The sequence below is a fragment of the Balaenoptera musculus genome, chromosome 3 (assembly GCF_009873245.2).
Source record: "Balaenoptera musculus isolate JJ_BM4_2016_0621 chromosome 3, mBalMus1.pri.v3, whole genome shotgun sequence".
Taxonomy (NCBI): Eukaryota; Metazoa; Chordata; class Mammalia; order Artiodactyla; family Balaenopteridae; genus Balaenoptera; species Balaenoptera musculus.
In genome coordinates, this window is record NC_045787.1 from 66168287 (window position 1) to 66190570 (window position 22284).

Below are 22284 nucleotides of genomic sequence, written 5' to 3' on the forward strand. Positions count from 1 at the left end.
ATGAATACATGTCAATGATTTAAATGTAATTAACCCAAAAATATACAAGAAAGAACTAGATAAGTACTTTATAAGCCCAGAATATAGAAAACTGTTCTAACAATGATACCACATGAAGAACCAAAGTTGATCATTTTACCAAGCAATGAATAAATTTGACTAAAATACAGACACATATACCAAACATACAAATGTCAAAGATCATATGTAAGCAAAGTCAAAAACCAAAAACAAACTGGTAAAAATTTGCAATTCATGTTATATAAAAAGGCCTAATTTCTCTAATATATATTTAGGCAAGTTTGGATTTCTCAATCAAAGATCATACAATAAGCTAAATCAAAAAACAAAATCAAACTGGTAAACATGTACATTTCATGTTATATATGAAGGGCTATTTTTCCTAATATATTTAGGTAAATTTGAATTTCTCAATATAAATTTATAAACTAATAAGAAAGGGACATACCATGCAATAAAACTGAGCAAAAGATGTAAACAGAGAATTCACTGCCAAAGAAACAGCAATAGCTCTAAAGCACATTATAGATGCTCTACTTTACCCAAGAGGAAAGCACATGCAAATTTCACTTAGGACTCATTTTCTCATCCACCAAACTTGTAAATATTTTGCTATTTCTTTTCATTCCCTGAAAGTCTGAATTTCCTAGGACATATACATTTTGGGGTCATCAGTGGGGGAGTTGTGGTGTGGAGGTATGGAAATACATGATGCTAATTCCAATCTCCTTTTTAGGATTAGTCATTAGAGAGCAAAGTTTCTATTGTGGTCATTTTTGAACCACTGTAACGTTAGTACACCGTTTGCAACATATGAGGCACTTAAAAAACATATGTTGAATAACCACAGTGGTGGCAATTTTTATGAGAGCATACAATAAAGGGCCATGATGCCCACAGAGGTGCCTTGTCGAGGGGTCCAAGATGTCATTAAATCTGCTCTGTTTTCTCGCTAGGAATTATGGAGAGTGGGTTGTATGTAGAGGTAAGACTTAGCAGGAGCAAACAGATTACAGATGCACAGTTCAAATGTCAGTATCATTTGAGAGATTCTAATCAACTGGAAGGGACCTTGAGTTCAATGATTCAAATCGCAGGAGTGAGTAGCATGTTGGATGATATCTGAAATGCAATTGACAAGAAACAATTGCAGGAGAAATATAAAACAAAATAATGAAAGAAAATTAGAATCTTCTCCTGAAAATGTGATGACATACCTTCAACCATTAAAAAAAGTCATAATGGAAGCTGCTATTCTTACCTGAGAGATCATGTGTTCCATAATGACTTAAAAGCGTGAAGATTTGAGTTCCTGCCAATATATGAAAAATTTCCTTAAAGGAGAGTTCACTCCTTATAAATAAAGTCTATTTCCCTTTTCTGAGTTAAAAACAAGTGTTTTTCTCATATGCTTTTAAAACGTTGCAAAGTAGATTTTCTTTTCTCTTTTTCTTTCTTTTTTTTTTTTTTTTTGGTATTTGCTGGTTACCTTGCATACTCTAGGGTTCTGTATCCTTCAAAGACTGTAAACTACTTTCCCTGCTCTGTTAAATAAAGTCTTTAGGATTTGGTTAATTGTTGCTTTTTAGGTCATAATTCTTCTTCAGGTCACTGAAGTTCTTCTGTAAAGAATATTTATGACTGAGTAGATTTCAAACTTAGGACTTGGAAATCCAAATTTACCAGACAGAAATAATCTTTCAGGAGCTTACAGAACCATGAATCCTTTAAAATATTTTCATAAAATTTGGGGTAAGCTCTCTATGCCACATTGCCTTTTTTTTTTTAATATTTATTTATTGATTTTCTTTTTATTTTTTTTGGCTCTGTTGGGTCTTAGCTGCAGCACACGGGATCTTTGTTGAGGCCTGCGGGATTTTTCATTGCAGCACAGGCTTTTTGTTGTGGGGCATGGGCTTCTCGCTGGTTGTGGCGTGTGGGTTTTCTCTCTCTAGTTGTGGCACGCAGGCACCAGGACGCGTGGGCTCTGTAGTCTGCAGCACACAGGCTCTCTGGTTGAGGTGTGCAAGCTCAGCAATTGTGGCACGCAGGCTTAGTTGCCCCGCAGCATGTGGGATCTCAGTTCCCTAACCAGGGATTGAACCCGTGTCCCCTGCATTGGAAGGCGGATTCTTCACCACTGGACCACCAGGGAAGTCCTGCCTTGTTGCTTTTGAATAGTCTGGTTTTCTGTGGCTCAAGAGGGAAAAATAGTTTTAAATATAGGTGTAGAAAGGTAGAGAGAAGTAGAGGTCACCTCCTTCCCAATATGTGTGTACAGAATGGATTGAAAGACAAGTCCAGGAATCACTGATGCCTGCCAATCTGTAGCTGATTTTTGAGCAAAGGTGTTCTAAACCCCATGCACCATCCATCACACCTTCCTCTCCTGCCATTTTTCTGTAAACTGCTCTTGTGGTATTCCCTTTAAAGAAGGCACAGCCCTCTTCTTCCCTAGTCCAGGGAAAGTGGGCTAGAGAGTGCTTCATTCGCTGAAGGTGACTTGAATTCTTTCTAACCAAAATGCTCATTAGGATAAAATCAAAGCACTCAAAATCTTATTTGTAGCAGTTACTCATCTGAGGTTGCCGTCTTGAGGGCTGCAAAATTTTCAGTTGCTTTAATTAAGCCCATTTTGTTCAACAGTTAGGAGAAATGGGGTTTCTTTTCTGAGGCTGATGAGGTGGATTCCTCTTCCTTGTCATGTTTCTGTGTTGATGACAAGCTTCATAGCTGGAAATCATTTCCATGTTTTTCTTGCTTGGGATCTTAGCAAATTGTCCCTCTGGATTGATAGGAGGTTGTTATATGTTGTTGAAGGATAGTTTGTATGAGTTAGAACTTCACCAAACTTAAACTATGGTATTCAGAATTCATCCTTGCCATATGGAGCAGTGTTATAAAATATATTGATCTATATCACTGGATGTACATCATTTCAGAAACTGATCTCCACCTTCTGTTTGTGTTTAAAATATTGGGAGGAACATTCCTCATCCCCTTCTATGTTACCATCCATACTTTTAGATTTTATTCTCACCTGTACCTTAATATATACATTTTACACGCATGCTTCCTTTACATGTACATACACATATATGTGAGTATATATGTATATATAAGAAAAATATCCAGAAAATATGTAAAAAATAAATACAATGCATGCATTTACTGATTTAAAACATATATTAAATGTAAAACACATCTATATCCAAACTTCAGAACAAGTCAAGATACTAAAAAACTGAAAAATCGTAGTATTTCTCTTCTTTTTTTTAACCCCCAAAGAATTAAGGAACAACTGCTGTGTTCAGAGTACCGTTCCTTCTTTATAAAAGCTTTATAAAAGGCCAAGACACAAAGATGAAAACTGTTTGATTCTATGTAAATGATTGTCCTGTGGGGAGCAAAGTCTTCTCCAAACCCAAAGCCCTAGACATCTGTCCACATTAGAAAACTCCTACAGGTTGGTTCTAGAGAAGCAAAGCTTCTGAAAGCTGCAAGAGTCTCCTTGAAGTAGAGGAAATGCTTCTCTTCTGAATCATCTTCTTAGAATTTTTTGTTCTCATTTTTTTTTCTTCAACTTCCCTAATTTTGGTGCTTTTAGCCACTTTAAGAACATGTTTGCTCATGTGCAAACTGCCTGCCCAAGCCCTAATAAGAATGGAAGGATTAACACATTAGGGACATTAAAATCTTTCTCTTTAGTAGGGCTTAGAAACTGTATCTATTTAAATTGTTGTCATTTCAAATGCTTTGAGAAACATACATCTTGATATAACTACCAGAACTCTATTCTAGAATGGTTAGATTAAAAATAAAGCAACTCTGTGGAAAATAAACCAAAAAAAAAATTGCAAGAAGAGATTAATGAATTATGACTCAGAAAAGAAAAAAAAAAAGAAAAGCAGAACTGAAAAATTATGAGCTGGTTCTTTTAGGAAAACTAATAAAATGGTGAAATCACTGGAAAATATATTTAAGAAACCAAAAATTACAACGTAAAATTAGAAATATCAAAGGTAATACAGCAAGAGATGTACAGCTTTTTCTAAAAGAGATTATTATATATTTAGATTTAACTTCTGGAACTGATAAGCCTTGTTAGTTTGTTTTATATTTATCCTAGATCAAACACAGCAAGTCTGAAATGAAAGAGAGGAAGAAGAATCAGAGTTGTTACAGGAGAGTCACCAGAGAGGTAGGTACAGACCAACACACAGGCAACGTCCCTGCCAAGGGAAGACGATGCCTACCTAGTGCTCTGCTTGATAAGATGCGACAGCTAGGAAAGGAAGCTACTCTCTTGGGTATACATTTTGGTAGGTGGGGGCTAGACAATTAGCAGGAAATTCCAATGCAGTGGGATAAGCATTACATTGGTGGTGGGTGGAGAGGAGGAGAGGGAGCTGGGAACCGGGAGCAATTAAAATGGATCTGCTCACAGTTGCCTGTGATGGCACAGGAGCCAGGGAAGGATGAGAGATGAGACTTGAAGAAGTAAGCAGAGCCTAAAGATTGGGACTGACATGTATACACTGATGTATATGAAATTGATGACTAATAAGAATCTGTTGTATAAAAAAATAAATAAAATAAAATGTAAAAATTAAAAAAAAAAAGGAATGTAGGAATAGTCCTACTGAGGACTGTTGAGAGGATTAAGTGAGATGATAAATTTAAATGGCCTAATCTAGTGCCCACCATATAGTAACACTCAATAAAGATTAGCTAGTATTACCTAATGCTTATACATCATGAGCCAGCAGTGCTTTAAAGTAATTAGGGATGTATAATTGACACCAATCTTTTCCTGTCAAAACAAAAAAGAAAACTCCCTTCCTTGTTCGCAATTTTTGTTTTCCTCCATGGGCACTTACCCTATACTGTTTTGGATTTTCCTGTTTATTTCACTTCAGCTTAATAAACATTTATTTGAACAGCATTGGGAATACTCAGTTATAGAGTTTATGACACTGAGTAGAGCAGATAGAAAACTGTGCACACTCACGTGACCTCCCTTAAATCAATTTTTAATAATTGTGTTTCAAAAGTCAAAGCAAGACGTAGACGTAGACGCAGACGTAGAGAATGGACTTGAGGACACAGGGAGGGGGAATGGTAAGCTGAGACGAAGTGAGAGAGTGGCATGGACATATATACACTACCAAATGTAAAATAGAAAGCTAGTGGGAAGCAGCTGCATAGCACAGGGAGATCAGCTTGGTGCTTTGTGACCACCTAGAGGGGTGGGATAGGGAGGGTGAGAGGGAGATGCAACAGGGAGGGTATATGGGGATATATGTGTACATATAGCTGATTCATTTTGTTATACAGCAGCAACTAACACACCATTGTAAAGCAATTATACTCCAATAAAGATGTTAAAAAAAAAAGAAGTCAAAGCAAAACAAAATATTCATTCACCCTTGAAAAGTGCAAGAACCAAGTACACCTTGAACTGTGCATACATATTTAATAACTGATTTGAAATCAGAATGTCCTTATGCCTCCCCAGCCTATAGGTCCAATAAGGTCACACTAATATAAATTCCCAAATGTTGCTGGCTTGTTTTTTGCATAATTTGAGGAAATCAATGTCTACTTCAAAACTCTCCCAGTTGTTTCTGGGAGTCTCTAGAATTTGTCTAAGGGGAATCAGAAAGAAATCTGCTCTGGTTCTGTGTTCTTTTGCAGAACTGCATGCCAGTGACTGGTGATGGTCACTGCTATTCCTTCAGTGTCAATACCTCTCTTCCCATGGCAGATACCCTGAACCCTGAGCTGCCGAAGCTGTGCAGATCCCAGGGGCAGAGAGTGGGACCATTTTCAAATTGTACATGTTGGACATGGTGTGCTAAAGCTGGTCCAGCCAAAGGACAAAACGAGAACAAGGCCTGCAAGGAAAAAGTTTATTATACTCACAGGTCCCAGAGAAGGGAGTACATGTATGTGACTCAGGGCCACAGGGGATGACACCAGCATAGGTCAAGAGGCACAAGGGAAGGAGCAGGGGGAGCTTAGGCCATGGCCTTTACTGGGGGTTCTGTAGGAAGGTTAAGGCAAGGCAGGGTCAACAGTTTAGGACTGGCTAATATGAATAATTCCAGTTGGCTTGGGCTAGACGGCCTCTAGTTGCCTGGTAACTGGCCCTGGGATTATGAAGGCAGAGGAATATCACCTCCTGCGGTGCGTAGGCCAGGGAGAGAAGATATGGCTCTAGACTGGTTAATTTGCATATCAAAGGCATGTTCCCCACTGGGCCCTTTGCTATATCTAAGAATTGCTTAGCCGAGAGGGACAGTCTCTTCCCAGCAAGAAAGGTTGGTTTTTTTTTGTTTGTGCTTTATGATGTTAAAACATCATAATATACAGAAAATAAAAAAACTACATACCATATAGGCAGAGAAGGACCACTTCTCAACTCTGGATTATATATGTCAGCATATGGGCTCTGAATCAGCACTGTTTGTGTCAAAACTTCAGAATGTCTGTTCTGAAAACACTTGTTTTAGCTTCTGCCCTTAACCCTTCCCCCTGTGTTAGTCCAAGCTTAGATATGTTCAACTCTCAGAATACAAAGGGTTTAATTTATGTCTCTTTCTTCTCAAACTTTCTAAGGAAGGCTAGCTTTAATGATTCCAAGATAGTTGTCTGGTAATTCTTTCACTAGAAAAGAGGAAAAAAAATACAACTTTACTCTCTGGCAGGGCAGCCTTTGTTAGAGTACTTGTTATACTAGCACGCCCTGAATACCAGCTGAGCCTCAGTCTCAACTCTGACTAAATATTTATCACTGTTATCAACATAGCTTTAGAGTCCGACCACAGAGCCAGAAGAAGTCAAAAGATACGTGTGAAATCCAATGGGAGGTGATCTTAATAAGTGTAAAAGTTGTGGACTTGCAACACAGGAAAAAACGTGTGGAAAGTAATATAGCGTTCTTGCTAGCTACATGAGGCAAAAGAATTTAAAATTATATGAAAGAATATATAAGGGTGTGAACTGTACAAGGGAAAGGAGTCTTTAGATGGTGAGAAAGCATTAACATATTCTCAAAGCCAACTAAGTTAAAAAAAAAAGAGGTCTAAATAATTAGCAAAAAATGACACCTATAATCTGGGAATGAGCTTGAAGATTCAAATGAAAATACGGTAATATGTAAATTAACTGAGGGACAGGAGCTGAAAGATCAGCCCTTTGGTATCACATAGAATCCTCCTTATAGTAAAAATAAATAGCAGTCAGCCTGGGGTCAGGTGGAGGTGGGGAGGCAACAACTACTAATTCCCTGCTAAGCACCTCTTGCTGTATATAACCCATGACAGCTGTGACTGAGAGTCCAGTTTATGTGGGACGGTGATACTGTTCTTTAGTGAGTCTTTTAAACATAAAAGGTTTAGAATTGAGCACAGAAATAACTAATGGAGTACATCTGTGATGATGAAGACAATTTGGCACGTTTAAGTATCCCAAAGCTTACTCTTTTGATCCAAATTTAAAATATGTAAACGAGTAATTATTATAGATTTGTCATTTTATTTGAAAAATGAAAGATGATTTTGTTAATAGTACACAAATATTTAAGAATCATAAAAGAGGTAATATTTATAAGTATAATTTATTTGATACCTAAACATTTCTGGAAGACTTGAGAAGATTGTTTTTTATTTAGAATAAAGAAAAATTTGAATAGATTTTATTCAGAAATACAGATAAAATATTAATGAAATAAAATTAACCAAGCTATATTTAAGGCTACCTTAAAGATGATAAAGTTTATTAGAATTATATATTAAAACACACTAGATTTAAAATTAAAATTGACTAGATTCATAAACTAGATTTACAAATTTCCAATGATAATAATTCTAATATGGATTTTAAAAACTAAATTCAAGTGGTCTTTTTACTGTACCTGAACACTGAAACAACTTACTGTGAAAAATATGTACCTAGTAAAATATTCTAATAAAAAAGAGGTAAGTAAGATTAATCTCATATAGTTTGGCAAGTTGATGAAAAGACACCTGTTTTTAGAAGTCTACTTTGTGAGAATTTTCTCTCTAGATCATCAAAAACTTAGTGATATACATTATTTAAGAGACTTGTTTTTAGAGTTAACAGGTAACAACTTTTTAATGTATGTAAAATACTTTCAAATAACAGCTTGGGAGATTTTCTTTTTTAAAGTATGCTTGTTTAAGTGAACTCTAAGTACTTCCTGAAGATTTATTTTCTGAGGTTGGAGGAAATGTTGATTATATTTTTCCTCATTGCATCTCACAGTATTTTATCCCTTTTAAAATTTTTTTATCTACTTTCAGACTTGACTAACATTAGAGAACGAAGGATTATTAAATGGTAGTGCCTTTGTAATAACACTATTGACTTGGGAATAATTTCTGTCATGACACTGATTTGTGCTCTCAGACTCAATTATATCTCTGATCCCCTGGGCTACATCCCCTTTCAGCAAAGGATCTGTGTTGACCTTTATTATGCCCATTATGGATACAAAACGCAAAATGCTCAAAGCACAAAATCAGAATTGTTTGGTAAGAATATAGGAAGAATAGCCAACATTCCAAGGTAAATTTATGCATGCTCTAAAATTAAATATACATTTAAAGCATAAAATAGCAGTTATTGGATCACTACAGTTATGAGGAGGTGTTTAAAAATTACCATAATGTAAAATAAGTCACTTCAGTATTTACTGAACTTTTATTTTCATATTAAACAAATAGATGAAGTTACCTTAAACTCTTAATAGCTGCCTAAGATAAAGACACAAACTCTGATACCACCAGCCAGCAATGGGCTCACGGAACAGAGTTTATCATGTCAGTTGAGACCATTCTAAGCTAGCTAGCCCCCAGTCAAGGAGCTAGGTGACCACCTACAGATCAGCCAAACCTGGCCTGTATCAGAATTGCCTAATCAACCCATAGACTTTGGAGAAGTAATAAAAGTAATAATGATTTAAAGCCACTAAGTTTGGGGAAATTTGTCATACTGATAACTAATTAATATATAAACCACATCTAAGTATTTAAAGTCATTAAGGTAAGCTAGCTGTTAAAGAAAATGTTTTATCTCCTTACCATTATAATAATTGGGAGGGCCAGGCTTAAGTTTAGAATTCTCAAACCTTTTGTTGTTCAAGGGTATAACTTAGAGGCAAGGGGAGAGCCTACCTCTTGTCTCTATCCCCAGCCAGGGCTCTGTCCCCACCTTCTCTTACTACTCTCAGCTCCCTTTTTCTTCATCAACAACCTAATGCACACATAAGTGGATACTTCATTCCTATCTATACCAGGGCATCTATTCTACAAAAGTGTGCACATGCAGATGTGGCAGATGTGGTCAATCATTGGAAGGGGAGACCCAGGAAAGAGGTCTTACAGGCTTTACAAGGAGATTTGGGGCTACTGGGCAGAGATTTACAGGGGGCAAAGTACCCTAAGCATGATCTAGACAGTGGAGGAGGGCACAAGCTCCAGACGAGCATATCACTTTGCCCTTGCCAATCCTTTACCTCAAGAGAAGAAAATTCAGAATTAGGGAGTCCAGGACAAGCCCTTCTCTGGACCAGATCTAAGGAGGCTACTGACTGTAAGAGCAAGAGAACCTGACTGAAAACAACAACTGTGGTCCAGTAAAAAAATAGAACTTTTCTCTCCCACTTCTGCCCCTTAATTATAACACAAAGTTTTGAAAATTAGATAGGACATAAACTCTACAATTAAGTTACACTGAAGAAAGATTCAAATAGTGTTTGAACTAACTTAAACGAGGGTTAAAGTCTTTGTGAAGACAAGTATATAATCCAGTTTTCTCTATTCCTATATCTTATTCCTCCTGAGAAGTTTCAGCTTTTGTTTGCAATGATATATTCCTATGTTCCCTTACTTCTAGGATATAGACCTTCAAGTTTCGTGACTAAAAGTCTGGAGTATTTTCCAAAGCCCTTCCTCCTTGCCAGGTCCTTAACTCGAATTTTTGTCTCCTAGCCCCATTCAACTCTCAAACATTGTGCTCAACATCTGTTTCCTTAACGGATGTGTCAAATTAGCAAATGTATCAAGGGGGCTATGGGAGAGTGAAAGACAAGTGCTTGGAATCTTGGATTTGTATCACAGTACTTTTCTTTTGGATCTTCATTTCTCAAATCTGGTTGCCATTATCTAATGGTTTTTAATAGATATCTCGTATACTTTTTATAGCTTCTTGACTTGTTTTCTGCAGAAGGATTAGTCTGATTTAAGCTAATTCACCATAGCTAAACGTGAGAAAAGTCATATTTTCATCCAATTTCATTCGTGACCTCAACTTCCTTTTACAAATTATCTCATTGAACTTCAGGATTTATATCTAATAAATTGTCATTCACTGTTCAATCATTTTAATTCTGTATTTATTCTGTTATTAAATTATTTATTCTAATGTCACCACTCCATACATCCTTGAAAGCTGTATGTGAGAACACAATTTCTGTGTCTTTTTATGGATAAATGTAAACTGATTTGCTTCCTGGCACAAAGTCTGCATCTGTTTTCTGAATATTAAAGTATTCCCAAATATAAAAAAGATAAGAGTACCACACTAAAAGTCTATATCTTTGTGGGTCATTTAGGAAAGCTCAACAGACAAAAGATATTTGTTTAGTTTTGAAAATACAGGCTCAAAGCTCAAAACTCACAGGAGTTACCTTGGAAAATAATCAAGATGAACAAAGTATGGGTGAAACATAGTTATATCATAAAACAAAGGAATGGAAAAGTTACTGAATGTTCAATGTGACTGAAAATTGAATGGATGATTTGCAGGAAGATACAGGTTAGAAAAAAATAGGTTTTGTGATAATACTGAGCATTAGAATAAGAAAAACTATAGAAGTGAGATTATTCCTAATAGAATTTCCCAGGATAATTTACATGTATCCATTTTAGGATCACAATTATTATATTTCCTTCGATTTTTAAAATTTATAACACTTTTCAATGTTATAGAAAAAGTAGCTAAATAGTAAATATTCCTGATCATGTCATGTTATTTCTTAATTGGCCATATGATACAGAATATTTTTTCAGATATTTTCCAGGTTTTTTTCAGATAGTTTTGTCAATTTTAAAAAGATGAATTTTAAACATGTGATGAAATCCATTCTACAGCAAATTGAGTTATAGCTTTAAGACACTTAAAAAGACTAGATTAACAATTTTTTGATTTAATGTACTTATTTCTTAGGTAGTGGGGCAGTTATAAAAGTCAACTAAAACAACAGTATGTAGTATATTCTTCAGTGAGTTAAAAATGCTGACAAATGGAGCAACACCAGAAAACTTATTGAGTTATAAACAAACATGTATTTGAAGCATCAAATATATGCTTGAGATGATACAGAAATAAGTTAATCATTTGTATAAAAATCTTCCTTTGAATCCTTACCTGGTTCACAATTTTCCATTAGCAAATTATATTAATAAATTCAATTCATTCAGATTTGTCTAAACTCTTATTGATTCTGTTTCCTAAGTATATCATTTAAAGCATTTCTGACATTGAACAAAGTGAAATTCAATGTTTAATGACACTGCAATTTCTTTCAAAAATATTTTTCTAACAAAAATATGACAGTGATATGCAAATTAATTATCCATCTAAATATTTTAATTTTATAGTAAAAAGTCTATACCTATTGTCATCATTTTAATAATTAGAAAGATAAGTGAGGGCATGCCAATAATAAACTATTTTTTATGAACCACAATGTAAATCTTTTAATATTTTAACATACTAATGTTGAATCTATGACTCATTTATTGTGCATATTGTACCTTAGACTGTATTTTAATTTTTAAATTGTTTTAAATTGAAATTCAGATCAATACCATTACATTAAACTCCTCAAAGTAACATCTCATTTTATTCCTTTAAATAATGCAATCTGTAAAATTCCATTTATGTTAAAGTAAATGAACTATTGAGTGTGGGTAAGCACATTGTGTTTAGTTCTGGGAACCATATATCAAAAGGATTTCAGGTAACCTAGAACATCTCAAATAAGGAAAAATTTTGGGAGGGTGAAAGTCTAGAACCTATGTTACACTAAGAATCATAAGCAGGGCTGCTTAGTATGGAAAAGAAATGTTCAGGGCTGTCATATGGAATAGGAATTATATCTCTTCTAGATGGCCCCATTAGATAAAATATAAACTAAACCCATGCATACCACTGAGAAACAGCATTAATTCACATAAGAAAATGTATTCCTTGTCTTATTTAAAGATGAAATGAATCTCTTTGAGAATTCAAGTACAAGATTTGTGAGGGAGATGAGAGTAAATTTAGGAAAAAAGTGTAAAGCCCTTGAATGTCCATTCCAAAACTTATAATCTGCCATAACGATGATCAGAAAAATCTATGAACAATTATACAGTTTTAATCACCACTGAAGCTATGCAATGATTTAAATCATCTTATACTCTAATAGTGGAGAGTCACATTGTTACCATGTTTTTCATACTAAGAAATTTACAGCTTATCTAAGGATTTTTATGTAGTTAGAGTGACAGAGTACAGCTCATGTCCATAGACAATGGCATGCTAGTAGAGTGATTAAGATCACTGGTATTGGTATGAAAGAAGACCCACTATACCACATTAAATTTTGAGATCTTGAAAAAATTATGTAATTTTTATAAACCTTTGTTTCCACTTATGTAAATTTGGGATTGGAGAGAAGAAAGTTCTTATGAAGCTTCCTATGAATGTATGAAGGAGAGATAAATAATAAGAAATATGATATAGTAGAGGAAATTGTTAAAAGGATTATTCATTTCCAATTAACTGCATTACCTTTTGGCGCTTTATGAAATGTCTGTATGTTAATATTTTTGCTTCTCTAATATTTCCTTTACATTGGTATGAATTAAAATATTAGTGCTCAAAGCATAGCTTTATTTCCCTATTATTTGTACAACTTCATTGAATTTTTATTGTATTTAGGCTGCCTGAGATCTTATAAATTGTTTCTTGATTAACATTTAATATAATTTACTAATTTTATTTAATAACTTTAATACTAATTTGTTTTTAGAATTCTTCTGTAAGCTTCAGGAAGTTTTTTTCTTGTTTTTTGTTTTGTATTTAAATTATTTCTAATAATAAATATATGTAAGGTTTGAACATTGTGTGTACCATAAATGCTAAAAGAGAATAAAATAAAAATACATTTTAGAGACTTCTAATCATACCAAAAGTGATTTTCAATAAAGCGGTATGCTTGGAAATATACTATTTATGATTTCTCTAAAAACTCAGGAAAGGCCATAAATTAACGGAAAAAAGTTGATATTGAACTAACTAAAATTGTATTTCAGATATATTTTGGCATTCTAGACTAATTCTATGTGACTTGAATTCTTGGTAGTAAATCCCACATATTCTTTTTCAGTAAACTACAAATATCACAGCAAAGCTAAGGCATGAATTTTGGACCATCTGTGAATAATAATTCATTTTAAAATATTTAATGATTCAAACATGTCTGAATACCAATGCAGTACATGATTTAGTCTAATATTACATCAATATTTTTGACTTCTCATAGAATCATTAACCTTTCAAAGCAGAGGTATTTCTAATAGCTCTTCCTGGAAGAATACTTAAAGTTCCTCCATGATTTGAATTTATTATGAAGTGGTTATATGCTGGTGCTTGGACAAGTTATGATATTTTGTGCCTATAGAAGAAACAAGCATCAGGTTCTCTAACGCAATCAGGTTCATTGTAACTCTTGAAGTACTCCTGACAATATTCTGTGTTCTATTCTTTTTATTAGAAATATTTATTCCTGTCAGAACTTTATCCATTATGCCTTTTTTAATAGAGCAAAGAAAAATATTATTCAACTCTCCAAAGTTATATATAACCTTAAAAAGGATATTTCCCTTGTCACTAAAAAGAGCCTTTGAATGTTATTTAATATTGTCAGTGTGCCAACATCAGGAACTTGATATTTCTTTAATTCATTTGATTTGCCTTTACTTTTGCTAATGAAATAAGTAGCTTTGTGAAAATGAAAGTCATTTTAAGAGCTACTTTCAGAAAAGGAATGCTTATATTATCAGTTACTTTAAAGAGGTTTACTCACATACACAGTGATTTAAAGTAGCAAAATAGCTACTGATTTAGCAGTGCATCTTCTAAAGATTTAATAGCATTTTTAATCAAGGAATACACAAATATCCATCCTTATTTTCTACACTAGAGAAAGACATATACCTTACTGACAGTCAAAATACATGAAGCTGTCCTGGATGAAAATGACTATACCCAAAACAAAATAATAAGCACCTCAGTTACATAGTTATTCCTCAACCCAACATGAAGTAAAATTTCAAAGGATCTTTTTCTTTTTCTTAATTTTTTTTTAGGAGCCTCCACACTGTTTTCCATAGTGGCTGCACCAATTTGTATTCCCACCATCAGTGTACATTCTTAGCAATACTATTTTGGGTATGTCTCCTCAGGCAAGGGCAACAGAAGCAAAAAAATACACACATACACAAAATGGAATATTACTCAGCCATAAAAAAAATGAAATTCTGCTGTTTGCAGCAATGTGGATGGACCTAGAGGAATATTATGCTTGGTGAAATAAGTCAGAGAAAGACAAATACTATATCACTTATATGTGGAATCTAAAAAATAATATAAATGAATGTATTTGAAAAACACAAACGGACTCACAGATATAGAAAACAACCTAGTGGTTACCTAAGGGGAGGAGGAAGAGATGGAAGGGCAAATTAGGGGTATGGGATTAAGAGATACAAATTACTATATACAAAACAGATAAGCAACAAGTATATATTGCATAGCACAGTTATTATAATAATTTTTAATGCATTATAATCTGAAAAAATACTGAATCACTATGTTGTACACCTGAAACTTTTAGGGATGCAAATACTGATCAGTGGGTTCAGATACTGACAGCCTTATTTATTGATTATTAAATTTCTCATCAACCTTTTACTTATTGAGCTGAATTTTCACTAATAATCATTGCATAGACTATTTCAGTAAGGGTTAAAAATGGTGATTTTTCTATCATTCTTTTTATCTTTAATACCTGGAGTTCTTCTATAGTATTACTATACTTTCCTTCATCAACTAATTTATCACCTTGAAATAAAGTACTTCTAGGAGGTAGAATAAATGATTGATTCTTTACCTAAAATACCAAATGCTTAAAGAGATAATGTATAGATGGCCTCATTTGGTTACTAATTTGATTGATATGCACTGAGAAATGGAATATTTTCTGCCATATCAGTAAACAAAGGATGTCACAGTCATCAGCAATTGCAGCCCTCCAACGTGAGCCCTGAGGGAACTCAGGAAGGAAACAATACCTGCCATCTAGCAGCCATCAGACTGCAGCCACTCCCTATGGTGAGCCCTGAGGAGACTCAGGATGTGAAAATACAGGATACTGGCCCCTGAGAGCTGAGGTGCATATCGAAGGAATGATTTCAGTGAACCCAGACTCTTGCAACTTCCCATACATAGAGAAGCACTAAATTCCTTAAGTTGACATATCTGGTTTCTTTAATTAACAGCAATCTTTTGATGTTCCGACTACCTGCCCTTTGTTGCAAAACTCCTACATATCCTAGCTCCCTCCTTGCCTCCTCGGAGCAGTTTCTCAGAGCTATCTGAAATTCTGTTTCCTGGGCTGCAGTCCTCATTTTGCCCCAAATAAAACTTAACTCGCCACTCTCATGTTGTGCATTTTTTTAAGGCTACAGTTAGCACCGTAGGAAAGAATTATATATATATATATATTTATATTTATATATATTTGTATTTAAATATGTATATACACACACACTTGTTTTCAACTGAAAGACTGGTTTTCAAAATATGCTCTATGAATCATCCTTAGGAATCCATGAGGACTTAAATGCCAAGATTTTACATTATGAGGGAGACCACTGGTCTTGCAATATTGCTCTCCTAGTTTGAGGAAACAGGGGAAACCTGTCTCCTTTTCTGCATTTTTTGTAGATTCTGCTCCTGCTATTAATTGTGCATCTCTTTCTGTACCTCAAGTTCAACTGCCCCAAACATGAGTGTCTAGGTAAATTAGTCACCATTCTCGTAGCTTTTATGCTGAATCATTCATCCAGGGTGATCAGTCTAAGATTAGGTATCCCAATGGGAGAATTTTAGAAGCCCAAAAGTAATATAAGAACATTTGCTTACCTAACCAATTTATTTATTGAAAAAATTAATTTTATTTTAGAAAAATAAAACATTCCAAATGCTTTTTATATTGTAAGCAAGTCCAACATTAAAATATTTACCTACATTATATGTTATATGCCAGTTCATGAAAAAGAAGAGAAGGGTGAAGCACAGAAACAGTAAAAAGAGACACGAGACAGAGGGAATACAGATGACTGCTAAAAGGTGCACTTGGAAAGAGAAATATGGAGAAACAGGAAAAAAAAAATATAGTCTTGTATGAAAGGCTAAACAGGAAACTTTAGCAGCTTTGGTTCATGCCACACATATTGTTCATCTTGTCAAAAAGTGATAATTCCTGAACTATCAGTGAACTTTCTAGCAGTTTAAACTAGTCCTTTCTGTAATAAGATTCTCTTAATTTATTTTCAATTACTTATTTTTATTTACTTTTAGCACAATTCTAAAAGTTTCGCATGTATATGAAGGATTTCTGAAATATATCTAAAAGGGAAATATTTTAGAGTTAAACAAATATACTCTATGTTATCAAGTGATACATACAGGCCAATGTGTCAGCTTACAAGAACCCAAAGTCATTATCTGGCTGTGTTATAAGGCAAAGGTTGACTCATTCACTAACATTTTTTTTTTAGTATAAGAAAATTAATCCCTTATCTAAACAATTTACAGAATTTTTTTTTTTATAATTTTGAAAATCTACTTCTATTTAAATTTAAGATCTACTGTTCTTAAAATCAGTAATACTAGGGGACATTACCAACTAATGGTAAATAAGCTTCTACAAACACTAGTGCTGAAACAGGAATTTACAAAATGATTCTGTGATTGAAGATTGTTTCTAGGACTAGATACAACTTCTTGTAAGGGAACTAATTATGTAGAGATCTAAAGTTATTTTCATTTATGTAATTCTTAGACTCAAACTGTTGCATGAAGCTGTAGAAAACTCAGGGGTAACACTGGCATGATGAAAGGATTAAAATCAGAATAGAAGTAAAAAAAAATAATATAGTGTGTGCAAAAAGTTGGATATAGATATGATCAGCCACACACACAATAAAACACTTACAAATCATGATGGCCAAAGATGACAGAGGGCCAAACAAGATGGCAGGTCAGATTTTAAATGGTTTGCAGATATGGAGAAGCAACAAGGAAATCATGAATTGAAACTACTTCAATATGGAACAGAAAACCTTGTATGAGGTTTCAAATTTTGTTTGGATTTGTCACGGACTCTGAAGATAGCAGTTCATGAGTCATTAGATATAATAGATATGGGGAGAGTTTGGCCATAGAATTTGGCATATTCTATACAGCAGACATAGAAGTCTAATAGTATGGAGGTGAACAGAGTGTAAAGTAAGGAGAGTCCTTAAGACAAATTAATGATCTTTAGTGTGGTCTTATTTCAACAACATACCATTTATTATATGGTATTTCCATGATGTTGTTGAACAGTGAATATTTACTGATAATTTTTAAAAAGATTTCTACAGTAATTATATCATCTAAAATTCTTCTCTCATGTTTCAGATGAGGACTCTGGAGCTTAGTGGGTGTACCTGGACTAAAATGACATAACTAATTAGTAGTAGATTCAGGTTTAAAACTTTTTGTTAGGGTTTTGTGTTAATACCAGCAACCATGTCCCTATCTTTTGGCAGTAGGAGACATGTAAATGAAGAAACCCTAGATGCGGTAACACCTCTGGCCATCATGCAAAATATATTGATTGCAAAATGGTAGTATAATTGAGGCACCTGTATGGTAGGGATATGGGGCAGAATTTTATCCCTAGAATCCTGTTAATTCCTCTGTCTTTTATGGCTTCTTGCAGGGGCACTATATGTACAGGATTTGAGGGCCAATTAGAAATACCCAACCTTAATTCCAACGTGTCTCCAGTTCTGTACTGCTAGAGAAAAAGGCTAATGTCATGTTTATTATCTTTTGCAATATTCCTTTTTTATTTCTCTAAAATTATATCCAAATTGTGAAACCAATACATTTCTGGGCCAGATTAATGCAGAAGCCAAGACAACTTGCCTTCAATTTTCAACAGAGGAAAACACCAGAGCGTCTTATGATATACCCGACACTCGCTCAATATTCCACTATATCCAAAGGTAAGTTGTTCTTACAAACCTTTGTGATGTAAGATATTTAAAAAGAGCATAACTGTAAGTAGTGGCAGTGAATTCTAACAAGTAATTATATGGCTCTCTGTCCTTACCTTTAGTTCATCCTGACAATCATTCCTCCTACAAATAATTTATAGTATTCATCTAAAGTTTCCTGCACTTGATGTCATCTTGAGAATTGGAACGATTTTATTCTTACAGAAGGTTGTACTGAAATGTATTCCATTTTAGCTTATATTCAATTTTGCCATTATTTGACCTGGACCTGAGTGTACTTAATGAACACTGAGTAGACAAATTCTTATATATGACTATCTTGATTAACTTGATCTTTCAGCAAAATATTGCACAAATTGAAACCACACTCCAATATGTAATATACTTGAAGTCTGAGTCAGTTATTCTATTACTGTTTACTAGAAAAAGTAAAAGGTTATTCTATGCTAAAATGTTACTTAAAGCTTAAAACACAGTCTCACTTAGTTTCACTTTTGTCAAATGCCTATCTAAATCTTAAGACATAGCTTGTGTCCCTGCTCTTACACTACTCATTTTCTTTTTTCTTAGCTTAGAAATGCTTCATACTACATATATTTTCTAAATTTTCCCCCAATTTTACTCGAGATCACTAACATCCTCATTTTGTGTGTGTGTGTGCGTGCACGTGCACTAGTGAGGGAAGCCCATTTGAGAATGAGAACTGTGTTAGATACAGCAAGAGGGGCTGCAAGAGTTGACTTCAGGGACTGGCATCAGCCGTCACCATTTCTTCATTATATAAATAAAGTAACACACTAAGTGGCTGTTCATCTGTTTTACCCTTAGGACCAACTTGACCCATTGCTGTAGATGCTTGTGGGTCAATGCACCCTAACTGTCACTTTAATCTTGCTGTCCATAGATGGAATTGCATCTACCTTGTAGCTTATAGCTATGAGTTCACAACTAGCCTCTCCCATCCGGGTTTACCATTAGATTCTGATATTTGATAGGAGCCTCATCACTGCCAGCCTCTAGAGGTCAGCTTCTACTGAGCATCTCCGTGATGCTGGGACCACCATCACTAGTACATTTCTCATTTCCTTAGTGAAGGCAGTGTCCTCCGGCAACTCCTAAGGCAAAGAGTGAAGTGATGGGTTCTCAGGCCATATATAATTCCATTCTAACATTCCCACACCCCAAAGCCCCCTGATGAGGAAGGAAAAAAAAAAATGTAAGAAAGGAAAGAGAAAAATGTTGAGCAATAAGAACTATAAAGTGAATTAAAATATGTAACAGATAGGTATAATTGAATTGTTACTTTAGATTGGATGATCTGGTAAGGTGTCTCTGATGAAATGATATTTAATCTGAGAACTGAATGAAATAAAGGAGCCAGTCATTTTAAATTAATAGAAGGAAGTTTTAAGAAGAAAATTCTTCATCTATAGATTCAGCTCATGTATCTTTCCTTATCTTAAAATTTTATATTTTCAGTTCCTTCTGGATTTCTTCACAGTGACCTCAAATATAACCAATGAAAATCGGAATCATTAACACCTCCTACCCCTACCAATAATCTTGCTTGCTGTATTACTTTCCTAGTTCTGCCATAACTAATGACCACAAATTAGGTGGCTTAAAACAATAGAAATTTATTGTATCACAGTTCTGGAGGTTAGAAATCCAAAATCAAATTGTTGTCAGGGTTGGTTCCTGCTGCAAGCTCTGAGAGATAATTCATTCCATGCCTCTTTCCTTGTTTTGGCAGTTGCCACCAGTACTTGGTGTTCCTTGGCTATTGGCTGCATCACCCCAATCTATATACCCATCTTCACATGGCCTGTTTTCCTGTGTGTCCTATTGTCTTCTTTAAGGATACCAATCATTGGATTTAGGGGCCACTCTAATGCGGTATGGCCTCAACTTGATATCTACAAAGACTCTATTTCCAAATAATATCACATTCACAGAATTCAGAGGTCAGGACTTGAATATATCTTTTTGGGTAACACAATTCAACCCACCACACTTGCCATCCTATATTCCCAGTATTAGTGATGGAATATCTATCTTAGCCCACTGCTCTCCACATTTAGTCACCATGTATTCTCGAGTTTTTTAGTATTTCTTGAACGTATCTAAGTCTAACCATAGCTTGTAATATTACTTTAATTTAGATCCTCATTATTTTTAGAGCCTTCAGAAAAAAGCCTTCCAAAACATCTCTCTACCGCCAATATTGTCTTCTCTCACCCATCCATTCTTTCTAAATCCATTCTGCAGTCAGACTATTTTAGAATCCAAAAAAATCAAATTTACTTGAATCATGTCAATCTCCTACTAAAAAACATTAAAGGCTTCCCTTTGCCATCAGTAAAAAATATGTGTGTGTGTGTGTGTGTGTATAAATAAGCAAAAGCAAATAAAACAAAAAACAGATCATAAAAAATTTAAATATGTTTTAGGGTAATAATTAAATTCTGCCTTTGAAATTAGAAAGACCTTCATTCAACACCACTTCTTATGCACACTGTAGTGTGGGTGGCTACTATCTGAATCTCATTCTCCTCACTTGTTAAACAGGGCTAAAAGAATTGGCTAAGCAGAATTGTAAGATTGTTTTGAACAACAAGGGCTCACTCCAATTCCTGGCACACCATGAAAGCCTAACATATAGAACTCCCATCTACTACCTCTCCAGGTCCTTCTCCAAACCTAGTATACAGTGGGGTTAATATCTGAGGTCTCAGATGACTTCTGTGCCTTCGTAATAAAGGGTAAAATAAACTGTCTCAGAGTAAGAGCTGTATCATGAACTGTGATACTAATTATGAGGGTTTTATGTTCTTTTATTGGAGTGCTGTGCAATTTTGATTTTTAAATGGGGTTTGGGACCCTTGGAACATTTACATAAAGAGTTACTCATGAACAAAACAAAACAAAACAAAACAAAAATCTCATGCCAATCTCTTCTTTCTCTTTGCCTGGTGTGCTCATTCAGCGGAAAGTCTTCCATTTCCTACCTTGTATAATCTACTCCCTTGCTTCTTGACCTTTCACTTGACTTGCAAAGCTGTTTAACTCCCCACCTTCAGTGGGTTAATTTCTTCACGCGTGTTTAATCCTGTTGGATACAGGTATCAGCTCTACCAGGAAGCTGAGTTTGACTTCTTAGTCTTAATTAGAGTTTCTCCTTGTGCACACTCCTGTGCCAGCAATTATCAATGTCAACTGCAGTTGTCCTCCTCCATTTCTGTCTGCTTTGATATGCTATCACTCTTTGAGAGCAGGGATCACACCTTATACTTGTGTCTATCCACCAGCACCTAGCCCAGTGCTCTGTGTTCTTGAAATAGGTGAAAAGATGAAAGAATGTTTCCTGAGAGTAGTGATTTATCTATTCCTGGAATAAGGATATGTTTATTTTACTAGAATTAAGCCCCATGGGAGCACTGACATCATATACTGAGTTTATTTCTGTATCTCTCAGTTTAAAATAGAGTTGGTCATACAGTGAATGCTCAATAAATACTTGTTGATTGTTTAATGGGTAAGAGAACCGCTTCATTTAAATTAGCAAAACTGGAGAGGTATTTATCAGAAACTTTCACTCTTACTCTAAACAGTAAACAAATTTATCCAAATACAGGAAGAAAAATGCAGAGCTATGTTGGGGAATAAATGTCTATTACTGGGGCTTCCCTGGTGGCACAGTGGTTAAGAATCCACCTGCCAATTCAGGGGACAAGGGTTTGAGCCCTGGTCCGGGAAGATCCCACATGCCGCGGAGCAACTAAACCCATGTGCCACAACTACTGAGCCTGCACTCTACAGCCCGCAAGCCACAACT